General features: G+C 41.5%; 1 protein-coding gene across 5 annotated transcripts in view; it reads left to right on the top strand.

Moving 5' to 3' along the window:
• The first annotated feature begins 363 nt into the window (after positions 1 to 363).
• The window catches only part of LOC117729454 (F-box-like/WD repeat-containing protein TBL1XR1), a 29,689-nt gene continuing 17,837 nt past the window's right edge, over positions 364 to 12,215 (top strand). For 2 of the 5 annotated variants that reach the window (XM_034530496.1, XM_034530500.1), the window contains exons 1-2: positions 364 to 678; positions 11,652 to 11,716. The gene's annotated coding sequence lies outside the window, so the exon portion shown is untranslated. The remainder of the gene's footprint in view (positions 679 to 11,651; positions 11,717 to 12,215) is intronic. The other 3 variants (XM_034530499.1, XM_034530497.1, XM_034530498.1) reach the window with 2 other exon arrangements.

The raw sequence follows: 12,215 nt of genomic DNA, 5'->3' as shown, positions 1-12,215 counted from the left end.
ACTACATAAACTACATTACATAATTCTTGGTGTAAAATAAATAAAATAAAAATGTAGACCAATCTATACATTTCCTTTACTGTAGATTACATTAATAACAGCAACACTAGCACGAACTACATCTCCAATCCAAAAATAGATACATACCATTAATCATAACAATGAGCTGTAAATAACCATATTGGTCTCAAACAAATTGAAACTTTAAACTTGTATTATTTATTTTTGAAGAGTAACCGCCAACCTCAGCCCGACTACATCATCCTTACTGCGACACCCATTTTGATGTTTATGTGACTGGAGTGTGCTTCCTGCAGCGAGGAGCTCAGGCCTACCTCATTTTCGCCTGGCAGGTCAGCTGCTCTGTGTTTCAGACTGAAGCCGTTGGCTGCTACTGAACCGTTTGGCTCTTTTCTCTACTAGCGAGCAAACCTACAATCTAGACCCAACTGTCCATCCAGCTCATTTCTAGGGGATTTATCATCATATATGCCCGTGTATCCAAAACACATCGGTCATTGGGGATTCCTAGCACCGGTTGGCCGTGTCTGAAGGCCGTTATAACGCTTTTTTCGAGGTTTAATTAGAGCTAGAAAACAACGGTGGTGGAGGAGGAGGAGATTCCATATTAGGAGCACAGAGGAGAAGGCACCCCCCTTGAGTGATTTGGAGCTTTAGGTGAGTGTTTATCATCATTTTACGTTATTATTGGAGTATAAATTATACCCACGTGTGGCGGAACCACGCACGGCTGTAAATGCGAGGTTTGAGCGGTTTATTGCAATGTTTTGACCGTTTATTTGTATTTTTCCGCTCGGGGTGGGGGATGGGCATCGTTAGCGCGTGAGTAGGCGCGCGCGCGCGCGCGCGAACACACTGTGCATGTGTTCGTAGGGCTGTTCTCGTGGTAGGTTTGTTTGTGAGCGCGCCCTTCCTTCCTGCAACTCCAGCTAGCTTTGAATTTAACCACCTTTAGTGATTTTTAAACATCTCCACCACGAAGATGTGATTCAATACATGCATTCAAGCTATTAGAATCACCAATCGAAATTAATTTATTTTACTCAGGGATCTAACTTTTTTACTCACTATTTATTTTAATTTTGTTTATTGTTCTTTTAGATACCTTTTCAATGATGGATTTACGCTTTTACTTTTTATTTAAATAAAACAGTTGGAAGGTACTTTTTTTTGTTGATGATGCCTAAATGTTACACAAGTTAGTGTTGTTAAAAAAACTACAGTTATGAAAACTGAAACTGTACTTCTAGAAACGTTAGCATTTTGTCCCATAGTTGTACTTACCAGTTCTAGGTAGTGTGCTTTGCAGGCCCATAGATAATGTTGCTGTTTCACCTGGCTTGTCTGCAGCATACAGTGGAGCATACAGATATGTGCCAGGGTGCATTGTTTATTATATTTTTTTATTACCTTTTGTGTCAGTCTCATTCAAAGCTTTCTACAGTGCGTTGCAGCTGGTTGTTCCAAGCTGTGGGGGAGGGGTGAACACACGCACACACGCACACACCCACACACACACACACACATACACACACACACACACACACACACACACACACACACACACACACACACACACACACACACACACAGAGGAGGGCCACTTGCCAACCTTGTGAAGCTCAACTCAATGACACAATGTACCAGTCCCAGATAAGCTTTGAGTATCTGTGCTAGCATGGAATAGGCTGCTCAACCAAAGTCAGAAATCACGATAATATATTAATTGTAACATGGAATTCAAATATAAACATTAGTTTTTTTGGATCACGCAACTTTTATTTTTCAATTTTGAATATTTTCTATTACCCTGCTCCTAGTTAAGGCCTGTGTGGATTTGTTCTGGTCGAATATTGCAGTTGCTCCTTAAAGTAGGTTATGGAAATAATAGTGAATGAGAAGGTGTCCTGATAATGGTAAGGGTGCTGAATCCAATAATCGATATATTGGACAACCTGAGAGCAGTTATTACACATAAAGCATGGCCACTTACAAAGGTAAAAAGAGGCTCTGTGTGTGTGTGTGTGTGTGTGTATATATATATTATGGGCTATTTGTAGTAGATTCTGAATAATACTTACAAATATTAGTATTTGGTATTTATATGAATGTAGTTGTGTTTTTTAATTTGTGGACACCATCTGTGGACAAAGGTTGCCTCTAGCTGTTGCGGTTTGTCAGCCACCATTGACTGGAGCTGGCCCTTATTATCAGGTGTTCAGTTGGTTGAACTTGTTGAATATATCTACTACATTTGCATTTCTTTCCTACCATATGACGAGTATAACGGAATTTGTTTTCTTTGAAGGCGGGGGGGGGGGGGGGGGGGGGGGGATTTGGATCACTGACTCTGGTTATTTTTTCTCTGACACGAGTGCACAACATATGTGCATGTCAGCTAGCTGTCAGTCTTTGTCCTGTATCCATTGTAGGTGCGCAGCAACACATCCTTCTTTGTTTGTGCATTGAGGTTGGCCCTGTGTGTCAAGCAAGGACAGCTGCCAGACACACACTCACACAAGCGAGTGTTGTGGTCAATGACGTATGTCATCTGTAGCTGTTTAATGCAAATAAAATAATCATTGCCACATCTTGATGAGTTGGATGTTGAAATTGTCTTAGGGCAGCTGCAGGACCCGTTTAGCTTCGACCGCATCCAAACAGCAGATGATGTTTTTAATATCCCCACCAAAAGCTCTTCTTTTTGGTGGTTTCCTTATTTTTCCGCTCTGTAGTGATGCTCCCAAGCTGAGAGGAGAAACTCCTAAAACATCTCAAAGCCAAGCTCTAAATGTCTAAGTGGTCCTTCAGAGTACATTAAAGACAGTAAAGTAGACTACATCTTGGAACATTTAATTTTTTTGCTTTGTTATCATAGTGTGTTTACAATGACCGTTATTGGAATATCCCGTTTGTGTTTTAAGCATGTAAACACCATGTCCTGTTTTCAGAAACCCGGATAAGCCCTCATTTGGAGTGCACCGAGACCACTTTTTTTTTTTCCAGACCAAAAACAAGTACTTACTGGTGCTTGCTGATATCAGTACTTAATAATACCAATACAGTGACAACAATGGCTTTGAAAACATGTTTTTATTTTTATCAGACGTTCCTAACTTTTCGACAACAACAAATTATTCATCCAATTTGATGCAGTGGCTGATATTTTAACCTTCAACATTGTGTTTACTTGATGCACGCAGAGCATTGGAGCAGTGAAAATCCTGACGGAGTGAAGCATAGTTTGTACTCGCCGCCGTGAAGGAGGCGTGTATACGATGTAATCGTGGCCGGTTGGTTTATGGCTTTCTGACGGTTACCCCAACTCGATTTCAATTATTCACAGTTACTTTTGTTCGACTTCCTGCGGTGGAGACTAATGCCCACAAACATTGTGGCTGCTAACTCTGTACCACCGCTAACAAGGGGCTGCCTGTTTTTCGCATTCACTAGGGCCGGTCTTAAATGAAGGACGTAACCAGGGCGGACGCAGTGGTATGGGGTAGTTGTATTTTTACAAGTACACAGTATCGAACACGATACTGGTATCGCTATCAATACATACCTAGAACTTATCTTGTTAATGAGAAACATGAATATGCTTGCTTGAGCACTATAAGAGAAACCGGATAATGTTGCCTATGATTTTTCTTTTCTATCACGATTTTAGGAGAGAGGGGGAGATTTATGTTCAGTGTAGTAATATTCCCCGTCGCGCTGATCTCCTGTTGCAGGTTTGTTTTTCGTGAGCATCTTGGCGCCTACACAAATAAAATAAGGTATCCTCATGGACTGGGTTTTCGCGTCCATGTAAATGCACTCTTTGACATCCCCCAAAAAAACCTGTCAATACAGAACTTTACTTTTCCAGAAACCGACGGTTGTATCGATGGCTCCAGTTGCAGTACTAAAAATGTGAAGAAAACATTTTAATTTTCAGCAAATTTTGGGCTTTTACTTTCATGGTGCCCCATTGTTGAAAGATGGGAGTGATTGCCGTTTGCCTCAAATTTGAAATGAATATTTCTTGTTTTTCTTTTTTCAATTATGATCCGTAAAATATCGGGAACCTTTGAATGGCTATAATTTACAATTTCCCCAGCTGACTTGAAAAGTGGGCAAGGCAAAGATGCAAAGAAATCTGTCTGTCATTTCTCGTTGACCATCCTCACATTGGCCCATCTTCTCTGACAGCGGGGCAATAACGGTTTCTGTACATCTGTACACCAGAATTTGAAGTGGGGTGGTGATGAGAGTAATCTGTGTCTTTGTTGCTGCTTCACTTTGTTTCTGTAGACTGGGAAGAGAGCAAGACATGGACATTTAAATATTCCTTGCTGCTAGGCTGTAACCAGAAGGATCTTTGAAATATAAATAGGTGATTGTTAACAGTACTCTGGATTTGCTTAGTTTGTCCTCGACGCTGCTTTCCCACAGTGAATGTTGAGCACAGAACACAGGCACATGGTTAGCTACAGAGCAGGCAGCTGAGTCATGTTATCTACACGGGACACATTGATTAGCTGGCCTTATTAAATCACAGCGCTGGAGTTGTACAGTTATGTAACCGCTGCTCGTCACTGTTGTGAATTGAAAAGGGAAAGACAAAATGGAAAAGACGGTGCGGTGACTGAAAACGTCTATCTTTTTGTGGAGCAGCTCTGGATTACGCGCGCGGAGATAAGATACATATTTGCTGGATTGTATAATATAAGTGTGTGTGTGGAGAGGTGTGGAAAAAATACTGTAGACGCGTATAACTATGTAACCCGACTACAACACCACAGTACGACCTCAGAAATGATCAATGAGTTAAAGTCGCAACCCGCTGGCACATTCTTGTTCATAAATCATTCAGTGAGCTGATATTGTGTGGTCCTGGCAGGACTTGACATAAATCACACATTTTAAACAAATGCCATTTTTAGTCTGACAACAATGAGTAAAGAGCACTTTGTTTATATGCTGCAGCTAAAGGATTTGGAGGATCCGCAGTGCCAATTACAAGCATCATTATGTTTTATGTAATCTTAACGGGTTTGAAAGAGGTGAAACCTTCGAGGTTTGCTCTTGTGTTGAGAGAGTGAAAAGTAGTATGTACTTTTGGACTTTTAACATATCTGATTACCATTTTAAGGGTTTTAAAGTGGCTTGCTCACCAAGCTCGCCAGTTACATTAAGATATCTTGAACAGGGCTGCAAAAAACAAACAATAGAATTTTATTTTTTTTACATGTAGCTGCAGTGAGGTCTTAGGTGGAAACAGCCTCCCAATGCTGTGGCTCGTGCAGTTCAGGTGATGAATTACAGGAAATTAGCGCTGCCACTCTTTTGATTAAACTCTCAATGATTTTACCAATGAGTCGATTTATTTCAGTGATGCATTCTTCTGCAAAAAACCCCCAACAACAACCAAATGGATCATTTCATTTAAGTTCCTTTTTTTTATTTTGACAACACAAATAATAATTAATTTAATTTTTTTGTTTTCGTGCGTTGAAATTGGTCATGATGATGATCTTAAATGGTTGAAGAAATGAGTTGTATACTTAAAAAAGCAGAAATAATATAGTATGTTTTATAAGTCGTCATGTCGGATATTGTGGTTTTTTTTAAATGCATTTCCCCCACTCCAAGTAAATGCTATTTTGTGAAGATGTGACTGCTCAAACCACTTTTTCCCCTAGGTTTACAGCTTCAGGGGGACCGACCGACACAAACACAAACACTTAAAGGAAACATGGTGTTCATTTCTTTTAATCACAACCACAAAGTGTGCACGTTTTGTCACTGCAGTGGATTTTTCTTGGCTTTTGAAAGAACATTTCCAGAGCTTCTCGATATGGGAAGTCTGAAACATCTGGCCCATTTATTGAGATTTGCAGACAGGCTGCAAGATGGTCTCCTTGCAGCCTGTTGCGGCTGTTTGTCTTGACCTGCAAATACATGAACTGTTAGGCTTTATAAGGATAGCCGATAGCTTAAAAATAGTGATAGCTTAAAGCAGCAAATCCCATTGTGAAAAGTATGTATTACCCTGTTCATGGTGGAGAAGCCCCTCACAGCAGTTTACACTGCTGACCGGGACTGTCAGGGCAATGGCCGCCAGCAGGCTCATTGTTGGGTACATAACACCAAACTCCTCATTTTCTGAGGACAGTTCCGACAGTATGGCCAGCTGTGTCTTGTTCTGAAAAGGTAAGTAAATGCAGTACATAAATAAATACATTATATTAATTAATAGATACAATACAGCACATAGAGGATGAAAAAGGGGATTATTTCAGTTTTCTCGACAGAACATTCCTAAAACCAAAAAGAAAACTGAGATAATCCCCTTTTCATTCTCTATGTGCTGTAGGGGAAACTAAAGGGACACAAGCACACACGCATTGCAAATGCACTCGGGCCTACACACCCACACACACACACACACACATGCATCCTTGACAGCAGTCATATGATGTGTGTGGCAACCTCAGGGGTCAAGTTCAACATTGTGAAGAATGTGTCTGTGCGGTGTCCCTCCCCCACTTTACCCACAAGGCTTTGAAGTTCACAGGCTTGCAGTCCCCCTCCCGCAGAAGGACTGAGGGTGATTATTTGTACTCCAGCTTCCGTCCCAACCTCTGGAAAATCTCAGTTCACATGGCCATGTAAATTAGAGATGCCGGATCACCTATGATACATCTGATATATAATAGAATAAAAAAAATAGTACTTCAAGTAGATCGGCATATTTGTTGAAGTTGATGTGCTTGAGTTATTCTTCCACTTTTTTTGCACCTACATGGTTAAAGGCACTTTTAAGTCTGCTAAATGTTAGAAATAATATCTTTATCACAACACGGGTATGGATGATAACCCAATAGAACAAAATGACTGCTCGGTTTATAGCGAGTGATCCAACTGTAGCCCAGAAGTTTTTATTTGCGGGTTGTGATCAACTGATTATCTAAACAGATTCTGTATTCAACCGAAATCTGAAGCATTGTGGTTAGCAGTGTAGCTTAAATACTGGCTACAAGTGAGGTTAAACTAGTCCATTTTCACATGTAGGCAGCATTTAGACCAACAATAGTGCTGGTTAAAAAAATAACTCCTTTTGTTTCAATGGGTTCACCGTGTTGTGCAGCACCAGATTCCTCTAAACACTAAAAAAGATGATCCCGGCTCAACTTAAACCATAGTGCAGTTTAGGGCTGCAACTAACGCCGAGGCCTAAGACTGCAGCAGAAAAACCTTATCATTGGGCAGAATCACGAGCAGGCTTTGCTCAGAATATACACAACAGACTAGTTTTTTTAAACGCAAGCTTTGTCCATGTTGATGGCAGACGCACTGGGCGTGTACATTTGGCCTGTGCTTCTAAAAGGGGTGCTGTGTTCACATTAATTATTCTGCTTGTGCAGTGGAAGATCGCCCACCGATACCTGAAAGATGTGACTTTTCTGTTCATGCTGAATGGGGTTCTTTTTATTCGTATCTGGAGCCCTTTTCTGCTTTACATGAGTAACTTAAATTGTTGGTATTGCTAAGCACATCAAACTTTGCACGGCGCGTAGGTATTTGTTGATAAGAATGATGGCATATTTTCCACTCAATCGACAGTTAAAAAAAAGAAACTGTTCCCCTTTGACTTTGCTGGTGGAAATCCCGACAGTAGCTTGCAGATTTTATCAGCTGTCTCTAGCTTACTTGCTGATTAATACCTGGTTATTTTTCAAATGTTTCCAGCTGGCTTGTTTAATGAAAAATGTGTGCACTTGATGTCCACATGCAAAATAATGTCCTAGAAAGACTAACAGCCTCACATACTTTGTAGCGCATGATTGTGTGCCAGCTCATTTTCTATATATTGAGTTGTTTCCAATAATAATAATAATGCAGTTGGTTATGCAGGATTTGGAACTGGAGACTTTATTGGTTTATTTAAGTTCTAGTCAACTCTGCTGTTGCCTCCCACATAAATTAATGATCGCAGACTCTTCCACACAGTGAGGCATAATTCACCACTGGTGTTTGATTGGTACTCGATATCGGCCGATACCCAAAACCTAGGTATGGGAAGAGTCTGATCAGTGCATCTCGGTTGTTTCCATTTTGACGGGCGGCATACCGAAGCAATAAACAGAAAATAGAGACAATCTGTGCAACGTCCGGCTTCTGTGGACCGTGCAGCACCTTACGGTAATCATAATGGATGCGCTCTCCTCTCCAGGCTGTGGCAGATGTTTGAGACTCATATATTTCTGCCGTTATGCTAAAGCGGCATGCAGCATACTTTTTATATCATTGCCGGGTACATTGCAAAGAGCTAATGTCCCACCGACCGATCTCACCGGCAACAAGCTCTCCGCAACTTTGATGTAGTGTTCTACTAGACAGGGTTTCTCCATGAGGGGAGAGGAGAGGAATCCAGTGTTGTCAGACTGGTGGGTGGACTCCTGGTCTTAGGGAATGCTCACCATTTTAAGGCTAAAGCTGACAGAAATTATTATTTTATATTAGTATCATGGTTACCGAATCAGCAAAAGAAGTGGGAGCAAATATATATATATATATATATATATATATATATATATATATATATATATTAGGGGGGCCACGTTCACACCTTTCTTTTCACGCCGATGGTGATTACCGATCCGCTGGTGTATATAAGGCTCCAGTCTTTTATATTTTACCCCAGTCCCAAAAGAAAATCATGTCATCTGCCATGAGGTCAGCTTAAACCACCAACAATCCTCCATGCCATCTTTTTTACTTTGTTATAGGCGGGTAACATGTCACGGAAACGTCTTGGCCTTCACTGAAACTTTGAGAACACAAGTGTAGGAACGTTCACTGGGAATTACTGTGACAATGTTTGTGTCTCTTAGGTTTAAGAGCAACGAGCACAGAAGTCTGTCTCCGGTTTAGACAGACGGCTGTGTTGAGAGCAATTGTTCTGATGTACTGATATGCTTCTTTGAAGACAATTCTCATTATAACAGTCATTTCAGGGTGTCTGTAACACTCAAAAACGTATTGATTTAAGGTGGGCTGTCTTTAGTGAGAAGAAATAGGTATTAGCAGCGCTGCCACTACCATCTTGATTTGAATTGCTTTCACTTTCAGAAGTGTGTGTGCATGATATGCTTATAGAGTTTGTGGGTCTGTGAAATACTTTTAAAGTGCAGCTTGCCCCGTGTGCTTTGACCCAACCCTTCTTGCAACCATCCCCGGTCCTACTGGACATCGCAGCTGTAACATTACTTCATATTCTCACTCTCACTCACTCGCTGCTAATGTTTCGCAGTGCCATACCCCCTGTTGGTCAGCTAAATTGGGCCGGTGGCGGCAGGCTGGCAGTTGAATACAATTATGTGGCTATAAACTTTGTTGTTTGACAGTCTGAAACTCCAAATACCCCCAAAACCTTACGATATCTCCACCACTCGCAGGCGGCATCTTTCTGAACTTGCCTGCCGGCTTCATCTCAGAGACCGCCCTCTGGTGGCGTGTATAACTATGGTGGCGCTATAACGATTCACATCGACACAGCATCATGGAGAGCTGAGCGTCTTTATTTGTGATATTACTGAAAATCATATTGTTGGGATTTCAAAATATCCTGGTACGCCGCAATATACTGCCCGAGCCTAGCTTGTGCGTTTTGTAGCAGGATGGAGCGAGCAATGCATTACGTCCTGTAAACAAACCGCGTACCCATCAGCTGTGCGCTTGACATCAGACTGGCGACCTAACCACTTAAAAGATAGGTCAGTACTAATTGTTATCTACAGACTTTCATAGCGAACAGAAAACACGATTTATGTTGTGATTTTTACTGGAAATTACATAAAACATAGCCATCGACAAATGGGGAAACTTCCACTGCCCACCCACCCAGCCTGCTGCCACACAGATCCACTGGTAGCATTGGTGCTATCAACTTTCCCAGTTAGCCATCAGTGATGGAAAGTAACTGAGTACTAGAAACAAAGTCTCAACACGAGTGTGCAAACACCCAAAATAATGGATACGCGCCCTTTGCGAAGGTGCATTTCTGCTCCGCATCCACCTGAAAGTAACTTCCACGATCACAAAGAAATGACCGCATATGTCACCTTATTTAGGAGTATCATGTGGATAACGCATGTGGATAACTTCGACTTCACGCGTTTCATATTTCACGAAATGACTTACGAACCTCATTCCCGTCATGCCAGGGCCGTGTTCTCCATTCAGCCCTTGGCACCCCACAACACTTTCAGCATTTCCCCTAGCCGCACCCAACTACTCTTGCTTTCCTTGTGGTAACACTATCTTTCCCTTTGCTCTGCAGTCTCTGCCACACAGCCTCTCCAACACTGTGTGTGAGAGAGAGGGGCAGCAGATACAGGACGGAGGGAAAGGATGACTAAAAGAAAAGGAATCGAGGGTCAGGGAAAATAAGGGAAGGAAGCAGTGAGGCAAGAGAAGGAGTCGGGAAATGATCAGTGATTTCCGGGTCCACTTCTTAGCATTATGCAATCCAGCAACCTTCTATCACCACCCCAGTCTGCAGTTGTAATAATTACCATAGAACTGAATCACAGTACGACTACAAATGAGGCCCATAATGGGCTTCACAAAGTTAGTGTTGATCGCGATGCATTGCTTCACTTCTACACCTCCTGTTAACGTTTATTTAACGGTGCCAATGGTGTCGTGGGTGTTTGCAGTGAACGTGTTCTAGCGGTGGGCTGTCTCCCTCTGTCCTCGCGCTGAAGAGGTGAACCATTGTTCAGACTTCTGAATGAGTGCGAGTCACATGGTTAGACCACTCAGTCCCCGTTTACGGCCGGCTGCTTCATGGAATTAGTCATGGAGATGAATTATTTTACGTTTTGATGGTGTTTACCGACGTAGGTGGAGCCGGGGAGAAGGGCTCCTGGTCCCTAGTAAGTCGCCCGGTGCAGTTGCGCAGTTATGTTTATGTTCGACGTGTCCCCCCATGAAGCATTTGTTTGTCAACAAAAATGCATTTCTGTCACCTTACAGAGTTTATAACCAGCATTGTTTACATCCGTTCTCTTGATAGCCTCCCCCTTTCCTTTCCTGCCCGTTGCTGCTGTTCGGTTATGTTTATTGACTGGTAACCACGAGCAACTGTCAGTAATTAAATAATATGAGCGTGTCAGCGGGAATCTGTGTTGCATTGTTTGCACATGCTTATTAGAGCTCAAACCTTTCCTAACATGTTTTACTTGTCTTTTCTGACACACATGTTTTCAATTGATTGAATTGCCTGCTTTTTAAAAAGATTTTTTTTTATTTCACAATTTGTCATCAAATACAGCTTTGTTCATTCAGGCAAATACCACATATACGAATCTTCCAGTTACTTCTGGAGATCTGTCAGATATGGTTTGTGTGTTGAATATTCTCATACGGTGACCATCAAAACTCTGAGACTTTGGGGTTGTGTTTCGGTATAAATCAGAGTGTATAATTGCTGTCTTTTTAATCATACCATGTGACCTTTTTGAGTTTCGGTGCAATAGTAACGCCGATTGCCAAAGCATTCACCGAAATTATTCGGTTGTCTCTAATCTAATCTGGTTCAAAAGCCCCTGACTGTCTCCTTCCTCTTGTGGCTGCAGGTTCTGAGCCCATGGTACAAGGCCCCGACTGAACATACGGTGGGGCATACAGACTTACTACTGTGGTGAGTGATCCATCTGGAAAACGTTTCCACCTACATACTGTATATTCACATCCTAGGTCATGCAGAAAGTCACAAAATGGCTTTTGAACAACCTGTCATTAGTTGTTTGTTCATTCTCGGAAAAATGTCTTTGTTTACGTTTGCATTCTTTAATTGTCTAGATTAGGTTATTTGTGAGCATCTATTTTCTCACTTTATTTGAGTTACAGGACAGTTGCTGGCTTATAACCATATTAGGTATATTTTATGTTCTCATTGGGAATGTAGCAGATATGTTGTTCAGAGTCCCCTCTACAATCTGATGCAGCTTACTACTGACGTTTTACCAACATCAATAGTGAAAATAAACACGTTTATTCTGGACCTTTACAAACCCGCTAATTGGTTTGCTCCGGCCAAATTGGTGAATGAGTTGTTTTCCTTTCGGGCGGTTTCTTTTTTAAATTAAATTTTTTTTTTTTTAAAGGATATGTTGCCCATTGTTTAAATGTCTGAGACA

The sequence above is a fragment of the Cyclopterus lumpus genome, chromosome 4, assembly GCF_009769545.1.
Source record: "Cyclopterus lumpus isolate fCycLum1 chromosome 4, fCycLum1.pri, whole genome shotgun sequence".
Classification (NCBI taxonomy): Eukaryota; Metazoa; Chordata; class Actinopteri; order Perciformes; family Cyclopteridae; genus Cyclopterus; species Cyclopterus lumpus.
The sequence above is the reverse complement of the archived record's forward strand: the minus strand, read 5'-3'. Positions and strand labels throughout refer to the sequence as shown.